Genomic DNA, 12,431 nt, shown 5'->3' on the forward strand with positions numbered 1-12,431 from the left:
AAAGTAACTTCCAATAACATTTTTGTTCACATATGAACACTTAGATTAATTTGAAATGTTTGTTTTGGAATTTCGCACAAAGCTACTCGAGGGCTATCTGTGCTAGCCGTCCCTAATTTAGCAGTGTAAGACTAGAGGGAAGGCAGCTAGTCATCACCACCCACCGCCAACTCTTGGGCTACTCTTTTACCAACGAATAGTGGGATTGACCGTAACATTATACGCCCCCACGGCTGGGAGGGCGAGCATGTTTTGCGCGACGCGGGCGCGAACCCGCGACCCTCAGATTACGAGTCGCACGCCTTACGCGCTTGGCCATGCCAGGCCAATTTGAAATGAATCTGCTAAATTATTTTACGGGGGCTCAGCACGACCAGGTGGTTAGAGTCCTCGACTCGCAATCTACGGATTTCGGTTCCAATCCCCGTCACACCAAACATACTCGCCTTTTCAGCTGTGGGGGCGTTATAACGTGACTGTCAATCCTACTATTCGTTGGCAAAAGAATAGCCCAAGAGTTGACGGTAGGTGGTGATGACTAGCTGCCTTCCCTCTAGCCTTACACTGCTAAATTAGGGACGGCTAATGCAGATAGCTCTCGTGTAATTATTTACGAAAACTGAAAGCAAACAAACTTTTGTTCTTTAAGTTTTCCTTTCAGTTCTTGTTAAGTTTCTCTTGTACTCTTTCTTTGACGTGATAACACTCTGATTCACATATAAAATACAAAAAGAAATTATGTCTACAAAAGTGAACACATCATGATTAGTAATGAAATAATGTCTTCAGGGTTGAAATTCGCAAAAGTAGAGGTACTCAAATGGATAGTGGACCTATTTTTGAAAACGAAATCTAAGTGTAATATTTAAAAAAACACGACTGTAACTGATTTACTATTATATATTTAATATTAATGTTTTAGTTATTTATATGTTTAGAAATGCATGCAACTTATACTGTTAAATGTGTATTTCGAATTTCTCGCTTCACTAAATTTGTAGAAGATTCTCGAATTTTTAAATCAACAATATTATTAGCAATTTATATGCAAAAACGGCTCGTTTGGGCTGAGAAAACACTTTACATAGAAGAGCGAACAACGTTTCGACCTTATTCGGTCATCGTCAGGTTCCTCAGCCCAAACGAGCCGTTTTTGCATATAAATTTCTCAACAAGTGGGTTTCTCGTCATCACTGATTAATATTATTAGCAACTTGTTGGGCCAACTGAAATTTTTAGAACCTCGTCTTAACATTTATATACCGACGCGCCGAGAGACAGTATACATTGTTAATTTGTTACGGTTGGTATACCGTAAATCTAGGAAGCTATAACTTATTAATCGCTTATTAATCGGGAGACCACAGATATTTGACTAAGAATGTTTATAACTTTCAAGCATTACAAACCGTTTAACTGCAGCGGATTAGCATTGGACGCTAGTATTTCAATGAAAATATTAGATAATTTCAGCGGTAAAAAATTTCAGCTAGTTACCTATTAAGTCAACTGTTCGAAATGAATTCGCTCTTCGTGAGCCGTCGATAAAATATTCAGTTCCAGTCGAGTTAGAAGACACAATATTGTTTGTAAGTTTGTAAAACTTTTGTATGTAAATCATTATATGTAATAACCGTTATTATAAAATGTAATGTTTGTATATTAAAATATATTTTTATTGAGAAAAAATTATATTTATCAGTGTTGTTGGCTACATTGTAAGTTTGATACATCTCTATTTAATTAATATATAAATAATATATTGGAGGTTCGTCCGAATAAATTATCATACGTAATGGATAAAACTCAAATAAGTCCTTTATTGGTACTGCCTTAAGAAATAAGTTCTGTTATTTAGTACCGGTGAGTACCATCAGAATTTCACTCCTGGATGTCTTATAGTGAAGGAAACATTGTTTATAAGTATTTTTATTAGTTTTCTTTTCATATACATGAATGTTAAATACCTCAAATAACTGACAAGATTTGGAAAAGAAATTGTTAACAATTACGTACATAAAAAATGTGTTGTTCTTCCGAAATATGCCAATATCAATATAAGTATTGAAAGTACATAACAGTAAAAATAATAATATCCACTGGAATTTATTATTTAAATAACGTTATATTTTCTATTTTAGTTGTTGTATTATCGAAAAGCGATAAATAGCATATGACTTAAAAATATCTTTTACATAACTGTGTCAATTTTCAAAGTATGTATAAACAATGTGTGAAAGAGAAATTACTCAAATGATCGGTGGCACTTGGAAATGAAATACGATTGCAGATTTAATGTTTCGCCCAGTTATGAATGTAAAAAGAATTTCTTTCTTTTTATCTCAAATATGCCGATGTCAGAGGAAACTGGAGAAATTCTATCAACATCTATAGTGATGTTAGTCACTGACTAGCCTCTGCTTAGCCATCACTAAAAGTATAGAATATATGTAATTTAAAAGGAAAATAACTTCTCGACAAATCTGGAATCATTCCGAACTGATTAAACCACATTTGTCAGATCCAAATGTAGAAATCTAAGAGAAGGTACAAGGTAAACAAGCACACAAACAAACTTCTATCAACTTATAATAAGATTGTATAAGCGTAAGGGTTTGTTTCAGAATGTTCACGCAAAGCTGCACAAGAGCTATTTCTGAATAGTCGTTTCCAACTTTGAAGCTATAGACTAGATGGAAGGCACCTAGAGTAAAGCATCCACCACAAGCTGTTCAGTGACTACTGATTCATCGAATTATGGGATTTGATTGCCACTCTTATAAATCAACTGCAATCTCAAAGTACAGTACACAGTGAGTTTTACTGGTATCAGACCGCGAACAGGGAATTTTCGGGTTTACAAACAAGGCATGCTAACGTGATTTTTTTTTCCAAAAGTAACTAATTTCACAAAGTTCGGAAATATATCGACCACTCTCGGGAAAATAAAGTTACGTCTCGACTTGTCAGGTGATTACATCAATCAATAAAATGGTGGAGTAAAACAGAGATAAACAAGCTAGAACAAGCAATTCAAATAATTTTTGTGAAATAAAGGTTGTTTACTCATCGAACAAACTACCAGAAACATTGTGCAAGTTGAATAGTTTTTACCTACTCTCTCCAAACTCATGCTGAGTTGAGGTCGATCTGGGAAATTTCCTATGAATTGTTTACCATGGAACATCTACAAGTAAACTTTTTGTCAGAATTAACGTTTTTCTTCACAAACGTTTACAGATAATAATTTATGTTAAATTTCGTACTTCTCGGAAGAGTGGTTAATGAATTCGGAAAGAGGGAATGTCTAGAGAACAGATGCCACAATTATCATACTAAGGGAGATTAAAGTTGTTTTAAATAATTTCTTTTAATCTAAACAACTTTAAACTTACATAATGTTAAAATGTGATTTATTATCTATATTTTGAGGTCAAGTTTATTCGTATATCACGGTAATTAAATAGTTTAACTAAGTTTTAATGTAACTCACTAAAACCCGGTGATATGCGCAATTTAACATGCCCATTCTTGCTTACTGTAGTAATGTAACACTAAATATTATTTCTTAAAATTATATTGACATTTTTCAATGAAAATAAGTTCCACAATCTAACACAGCGATATGGCAAATTCATATGTGAAACTGGCCACTGAGGTTTAAAGATTGACTGATGTTTTACATGTTCCGAACACGAGACCGGGTATATTTAAAAGTTCAAACAATATTAGACTACTCATCTACTCAGAATTATTAAATGCTAAATATAAATTACGCAGCAGTTCATACGAGGCGTAATATAGCACCACCAAATATATTTTATTAGTAAAACCTATTGGTAGTTGGTACTTCACTTTTGTAATAATATTTATAGCGCCTTCCCTATTCCTGTTTATGTTACCAAACGTCATATTGACTCTAGGCCAATCCGCGGTTATAAAACGCGCTGTTCAGAATTATTACTATAATACGTTATGGGTAAGCTCATTATAAGTTCATATCAACTTCATCTGGTGCATGTATACATATCAAACGTTAGCGATTATTCCTGAAATTCAAACACGTCTAATCTATGGTCTTGTTCAGCTTCAAATATCATAAAAAATTACTGACACCAATACTGAGTTTATTTGCTGACTTATTATTATTATTCGTTCATTATTATTTTTACAGGAAAGGTATGTCAAAAGATATGTTTGATGAACGCGATTTTTATTCTTCTTGTTTTATTGTTCATTGTGTAATTTATCACAAGGTCTTGATCTTAGACAATGAGGTCTTAACTACAATACTGTTATTTATTTTTTTCCAAACAAATACAGGTAAACATCGATATAAAACGCATCGATAAAAAATCAGTTGGGGGCGATGGGGTCTTAGGCCCCAAATTTGTTGGGGTTTCTACAGAGGCCGCCGCTTAATATTACCACTGCTTAATGTAATCAGCCGGTTAATGTGATCAAAAATCAAAAACCAAATCCACTTCAATCTTTTTGTATGGTTTTCACGCCGCATATTGTGATCAAACCCCGGCCTGCATGTAATAATTCCTGGCGCTGTCAACTGCAGTAAAGTACATAATATGCCAGTCATAGGATAGCTCTCAGTGCGTAGGCAAGAAATATCAAAACTTTATTTTCATTAAAACCACAAGTCATCCTTGATCGACCGATGGATGACGAAGGATGAGTGATATACACTCATACACCAGTGACAGTGGCATGAAGTGCTGCAAACGATAGCGTCAATGTTGAAACCATATAAATTTCTAAGAAACAGCTCGCTCCCCAGAAGCTTTCAGACGAAATAGTTTCTTGGAAATCTGTGACGTCAGCTATTCCCTTTTATTCTAATATCGCCGAATAACTGAAAGGTCTTGTAACACCAGCTCGTAGGCAGAATTTCGTCAACCAAATCAATTTTGTCGTGAGTGCATGGGATAGTGACCATCCGGTGGCGACAGACTGCGATTTTCATATTTTTTCAACATACAGCGTATTTATACCCATGGAGAAGAGAGGCACCAAAAGGAATGCTTACACAGTACAAGAGAAGATACAGATTGTGCAGCGAATCCAGAACGGGGAAGCAAGGACCAAGATTATGAAAGAAATAGGAGTTCCAGAGTCTACACTTCGAGGTTGGCTGAAGAATGAAGATCAACTGAGAGAATTCTGCAACCAGGTAGACAGAATGACAGGACTACAGAGGAAGAAAGCCAAGACAGCAGCAGACCCAGCAGTGGACATGGAAGGTTATGATTGGTTTGTGAGACTTCGAGCAGACAACATTCCCATCTCAGGACCCATGGTCCTTGCAAAGGCAGAGAAGACTTACCAGCAACTATACCAGAAAGAAGATTGGCAGCCCACCCATGGATGGCTACAGAGATTCAAGGAGCGGCACGGCATCAACCAGATCAAGATTTGTGGAGAGGCAAAGTCGGCAGATATAGCAGCAGCAGTGGAATTCATCCCTCAATAAATAAAAAAAAAAAATGCTATATCATTGGTGTAAGTAGTTTTGTTTGTTTTTCTTTATTTCACTACAAAACGCGTAAATTTTGCATTATCGCTCACCCCGAGGGTAAAAAAAATATATAATCAAATCGGTATAAGGCGCAATCAGATACAACGCGGTCGAATTTTTTGGACCCCAATTAGCGCCTTATATCGATGTTTGACTGTATATGATTTATTTTAATATATTTTCAATTTATGCAACTTTCCACATAAAATAAAACAGTTTACATATACAAATAACACGAGTCAAATGAAAATGAGGTAAAAAGATATTAAAAAGATTATATTATTCGAAAATGTTTAACTTGTAAACTTATGGACATTACTGACGCTTCTCGATGACTTAGCGGGAGGCTTATATCTCCAAGAATCGGGTTTTGATTCCCGTGGTCAGCAAAGCACAGGTAGTCCAATGTGTAGATTTGCGTTTAAGAACAAAATATATTAGCGACACATTGTAATAAAGTGTTCGGTAAAATAAAGATGTGCAGTATTTTATGACAAACAAATCAAATTCTTGATAAAGCATTTAAAAATTAGATGTACACTACCTACTGCGGGTATCGAAGCTCTATTTATTGCGATATAAGTCCATTGACCTGGGGACCAGAAATAAGGTGAATATAGGTATCAATACAAAAATAAAATGATTTGCCTAGTTTTCGAGAGAGGGCAGCATTATGCGTTTTTCAGCCAATGTTTTTTTTTGTTGATTTGGAGAGAGAAATAAGTAAACATCTTGAAATTCTTGGAAATAATTTAATGCAAGCGAAACATAAGTGACAAAGAACTTTGTCTCTCTGAAAACTAATTAAATATTAATGTACTGCACGTAACATGAAGGAACGTATTTCAGTTACTTGATTTACGACAGCTCTGTACTATATGAAATATTGATACAATAAACATCTCATACAGCACGAAAAATCAATCAATAACATACATTTAAGATCAGTCACACACTACATAGCATTATTCATCATTATGCTATGTTAGCTTATGTGTCTTTATAAGATCTGCATTGTTGTAACTAATATGAAATTTATAACTGATTATTACTAGAACAAAATAAAAGATGATTGCTTTAACACGAAAAGTAATTGAAATGGATAAGCTTCCGCTAGATGGCAGAAGACCATTAAAATCCGTAATGACAAACGGTTGAATTTTTTTTTTATATAAAGATTCGAACAATAAGCGAAACATTTAAGAATTTAAATTGTTAAAACGAAAATACAAAAATAAATAAAATAAATAAGCGAAGTAATTACATTATTAAAAATTATAAAATCAACACCAGAAACCTTTATAAGGATTTTTAAGTGTCTCAGCTATATTTAAGTTATTATTAAGATGTGTACTACAGTAATTTGTAACTCCTAATTATATTTTTCGTGCCTTTCTCGTGCAGAATTCACATAATCTTAAAACTCAAGGAATTCTTATTCGTTACAATTGTCGCCTTGTGCAAGTAATACCTAAAGAAAAAGCATATTAACTATAGTTTTAATCACGAGATATACACCTTAAAATGCAATTGGTCAAACTATATACATAACATACGGCGTGTTTTGATAGATTTCTTTGAAATAAGCGCATTGAGTAATACAACAACAATAATAATGACAGCCTGCTTTCAACACGTATAGAATTCAGTGCTACAATAAATAGAATAGTATTCAACATAAGGAATTTGAGTTGGCAAAAAAGATAATAGCTTTGTTTTACGGGGTGATTATTTTACTAGAGGGATACATAAGAGTTTGGATGTAGCAGAGTCGTTTTCGCGATGTTTCCTTGGAAACTTAAAGAAGAGTGTGCCTTCAATAAAGAGAAAACGCAGGTGAAGTGTTTTTCAGATCGACTCAATAGAATCTGATAACCAAACCAGTACTCAGTTAATGGTATATATAAACATTTAAACAGCTATATGTACATATACACTTGTGTTTGTGCGTGTAGGCTGACAAATTAATATTTTATTTTATTGTTTTAACACAAACAACTGGTTTGCTTTGAATTTTGCGCAAAGCTATTCGAGGGCTAGTTGTGCTAGCCGTCCCTAATTTAGTGTAGACTAGAGGGAAGGCAGCTAGTCATCACCACCCAAGCCAACTCTTGGGTTACTCTTTTACCAACGAATAGTGGAATTGATCGTTACATTATAACGCCCCCACAGCTGAAAGGGCGAGCATGTTTGGTGTGACGCGGATTCGAACCTGCAACCCTCGGATTACGAGTCGATTTGCTTAACCACCTGGCCATGCCGGGCCGAAACAACTGGTCTATCTTGAACTTGTCAACATAATCAGTACTGTCGAAACATAATGCAAAGTTCAGTATTAGGACTTTGCATGTTTGTGTATATAGTTATGTCGTATCTACATATTTGTATTTTAGCAACTAGAGAGGTAGTTTGTGATGTCAGAAACTCTGAATATATTTGTGAAAGATAAAAAATAAAAATAATCTAGGTACCATATTCTCTTGAGTTTATAGTAACACTGAAAAAAGTGTAAAATACATCATTTCAATTAATTTTTCATAAGCAGGCAAGACGCAATGCCATCACAGGCCTAAACAAGACCTGAATTAACTGTAGCTTCACAAACTAAAAATACTAAGCCTAGCTGATCAAGATGCAATACGTCTTAAGCTTAAACTGTCACTTGTACTTTAAAGTTTACGTGAGTAATGATGGCTATTCTTAATATACTATAGAAAAATAAAAATATAGGGATAAAGCGAAACCTATTTATGAGCAGTTATGCAGTGGATAAGAAAAGACACAGTTGTAAAGCATGTAATATAATCTAAATGCAGAATATGTGTACAATCAGAAGATCCGCCAAATTTAAGATTCCTAACTTGGTGCATAAATGTTAATTAATGTCAGGTTTTACGTATGGGCCGTGTTCTTTACAGTAGGCGTTTGTGATTTGTTGGTGATAATTCAACAATAAACAAACAGTATACAGTCCACTTATCTTAAAATAATATATTAGAATAAGTCAAATATATATGCATAATTACTTACACCGTTGGTTATCACAGTTTTACCCAGAGCTTTAAATAACTGTCTTTTCTTTTAATTAATCACAGTCCACACAGGCGGGTTCAGTTACTTTAGATTTAGAACAACTTTTCACTTGACAAATTGTTCTTCTACACTCTGTCATTACAATACAATCTGTGATAATTTCAATATAAAAATCGCCAGTGCACGTTCTTTATGGCTAAATTAACAATCACGTAGTCTAGATTGATTTGGTTTGTTTTAAAGCTACACGAGGACAAGATGCGCCAGCCATCCCTAAGTTAGCAGTGTAAGACTAGAGGGAAGGCAGCTGGTCATCGCCACCCACTGCAAACGCTTGGGCTACTCTTTTACCAGCGAATAGTGGGATTGACCGTAACTTTATAACGCCCCCATGGTTGAAAGGGCGAGCATGTTTGGTGTGACGGAGATTCAAACTCGCGACCCTCCGAGTACGAGTCAAGTGCCTTTAACACCTGGCCATACTGGGCCGTTTAGATCCATCTATTCTGACTAATTAACTCTGTTTTATTAATTCGAACTACAGTTTGTATGTGTATTTATAGCCTGACTGTGGCTTCGAACGTTCTACACACTATGAGATTTTACGATGCAATAATACCCAATAAAAACAACCAAAAACTCAGAAGGCTGTTAGTAACATGACGCAATAAACAACAATCACCAATTCACAACAACTGAACAACACAACGTATGATTCTACACAATTACGTCACAAACCTGTAATAAATTATCACTTCTTAAAATAAGTATATTTAACACTCGCACCAAACTTATGTTAAAAGAGTAGTGTATGTCCAAAAAACTAAATTCAATTATACCCAAAATTTAAATCAAGTTTTATAAACATATTTATTATTGACCTATAGCTCAGGATTGACATTTCTTTAGGTTAGTCTAATTCAAAGATAAGTCGAAATAAAATTAGAGCAGATCTTTCAGCATGCACATGTGTCTTTCTTACAAAACATTAGCAAAAACAAAACAAAAACAATAATAGTATATTTCAGAATTGACTTGGTCTAACGATTAGGGCATTAGACTCGTAATCTGAGGGTAGGGGGTTCGAATTTAATTCCCCAACCTTTTCGCTCTTTCAATTGTAGGAGCATTACAGTGTTATAGCCAGCCTCACTATTTATTGGAAAAGAGATACAGTATCCTAAGAATTGGTGATGGGTGGTGTTAACTCGCTGTCCTCCCTCTAGTCTAACACTTAAAAATTAGGGACGTGTAACACAGCTAGCTTTCCAGTAGCTTTGTGCTAAATTAAAAACAAAGAAATACTTCAATATTTTATTTTAAAACATTTGTAAATTCTGTAGAGAGTATATGAAACAGAATAATTCATTTTGTAGTATAATCCATTTTTTCGCATGTATATTTCGTAAGCAGTATGTATACAGCCACTAAAGTAATTACTATTCGCCAACTTATTGTACGCAAAATTCCCGGGCTCGATTCCCTATGGTGGATAGAGCGAAAACAGTCTGTTAAGTAGCTTTGCTCTAAAACAAACAAACACTTTAATGTAGGATGTTAAAAATGTAAGAACCAATAAAAGGTAAAACTATATTCGAATTTGCTGTGTATACCCACGTATCAAACCGCAAAGTAGCTCAGAACTACTTAGGTTACAGTTTATATGAAGTTGTTTTCTTTCGTGTTGCAACTTTAATTTAATTTATAAGATCTACGTAATGTGATAAAAGTAATACACGCAGTAACTCTTAAAAATTTATCCATTTTCAATTAAGTTAAGTTGTACGCAGACTACCTTCTTAAAAATACCGTTGTTTAACATTTTATAATTCTATTATTAGAAATTTCAGTGTGACATCACAAGTTGTCAAGGGATAACAACGATTGTCAAAGCTGATGGACGTGTAAAATAGCAAACGATTATTGACGTTCGATTATTGTTGTGTATTATTTTATTCTATATTTAGAACAAGCACGATCGAAACAGTGTGGCTTTTCTCAGGTACAGATTAATGATGTGTCCGGATAAGATTTCCTCTCCCATCATAGATATATTGATTTCTAGCAAAATGAGTCAACTTCACAGTCAATAATATACATACGAGAATATTTAATGATATACATAGTCTTGTAACACTGGAAACAATATAGACAAACGATGAACGTGTGCAAACACGTTTTATTCACTCATGAATGATCGTGAAAACAACCTGTTTAGAACCTGCACGTACCCGTATAAATCTAGAAGTGTCTTTTGCTGGTTTTATTATAACCGAGCTCGTCAATGAGTTTCAAATAGCCTAGCCTTTGATGTGTACCATATTCTATGTTCATTATAGAAAGACTGCTTAGTTGGGTTTATTTTGTTCTTTTGATACCGTAATGGACAAGTATATGCTCAGAAGTATCTCAACATTGGGAAATGTTTGAATAAGGGTGTAAGAAGGTAGTTTTTAACATTTTCACGATTCTGTTGGTTCTGATTGTGTGAATAAATGTCTACGATTTAGAATTGACAATGTGTAAAACTCGATCGATTCGTTTTTTATCTCGGTTTCAACATCGTTCGGAAAAGAAAAGACAAGATATTTTGCAGCTTGGTTGATTTCTTGACATGAGAGACAAAATAATTTGGACAGGAATCCAAATTTGGTGGCAACACCTTTATATGCGTCAAGACGAAATTTCAATGCACTGACAAGCTGGTCGAACACAACGAAAAATACTTCAGTTCTAAATGTATCCTTGGGTAATAGTATGGTATCCTCTGCAACTCCATCATCATGGCGACGGCTGCGCATCCGAACATGCTTCTGAATTATACTCATTATGACCACATAGTTCAGTACCTCGGTCTTAGAATTCGTTACACCTTTTTTCTCTGATCTTCATAAAATAAATAATAATAATATAAAATTTTCGCGAGGTACCCTCGCTAGTATTTCCAGTATTTTGAGAGGTAGTATAAGATGCACGTTCGCCAGTGATTTATGACTTAATGACCCCATTAGTGACCAGACATGGTTCAAAGGGCAAGAAAACAATAAAATTTAAGTGTAAGTAGAAATATATTGTTACAAGTTTATAGTTATTTAAGATAAACAAATGCAGTTTTACGTTGCAATTTGAAGTCATTCTAGAAAGAAAAAGGAGTAATTTAAATCTATTTCGTTTTTTTTACGTATAGAGTTAGGGTATAGAAAATAACAAAAATATGAATTTTACTGATAAAAATGTTTCAATTTGAAATTTATTCAGAAGGTTTTAAAGATTACACAACTGATACTTGAGACTTGTGAGACGAAAAAAGGTATTTTTAATCTTAACATAAATATTACTTTGCATTAGGGCTAGTAATATAGAAATACGATGTATATTCATGGACAAATCTTTAGTGAAAACATTTCGTTAAAATTTGATTTTTAGGTAAAAACGACTTGTATTGTTGACTAAAATTCTGCCAAATGTTGTGCAGATATATACTTTTCAAAAAAAGAAACGCAAAAGGGATATTTTTTTTATTTTAAAGAGAAATATATGTAATAACGTTACAAGCTCAGAGTATGTGATGTTACACATGTTAAGGCACTGATTGTCAGACCAAAATGACAATAAAAGTTGTGCACTTTGAAAAAGGAGGAAAACATCGGATTTTTCGCCAAAACGCATTCGTGTCCAATAAATTTGTTTGAGAGGTCTGCATGTTCTGCAAGTGCAACATGTACAAATTCCCTATAAAAGTAACGGGTTCTCGGTTTCCATAGCTCAGTGTTAAGCCACCGACACGCAATACAGTTACGCCAAGACTGACTGAAGCACAACGCAACAACGCCATTGGTCGCTGGAAGCAGGCGAATCTCGATCAGAT

Source organism: Tachypleus tridentatus, chromosome 10, assembly GCF_004210375.1.
Source record: "Tachypleus tridentatus isolate NWPU-2018 chromosome 10, ASM421037v1, whole genome shotgun sequence".
NCBI classification, from domain to species: domain Eukaryota; kingdom Metazoa; phylum Arthropoda; class Merostomata; order Xiphosura; family Limulidae; genus Tachypleus; species Tachypleus tridentatus.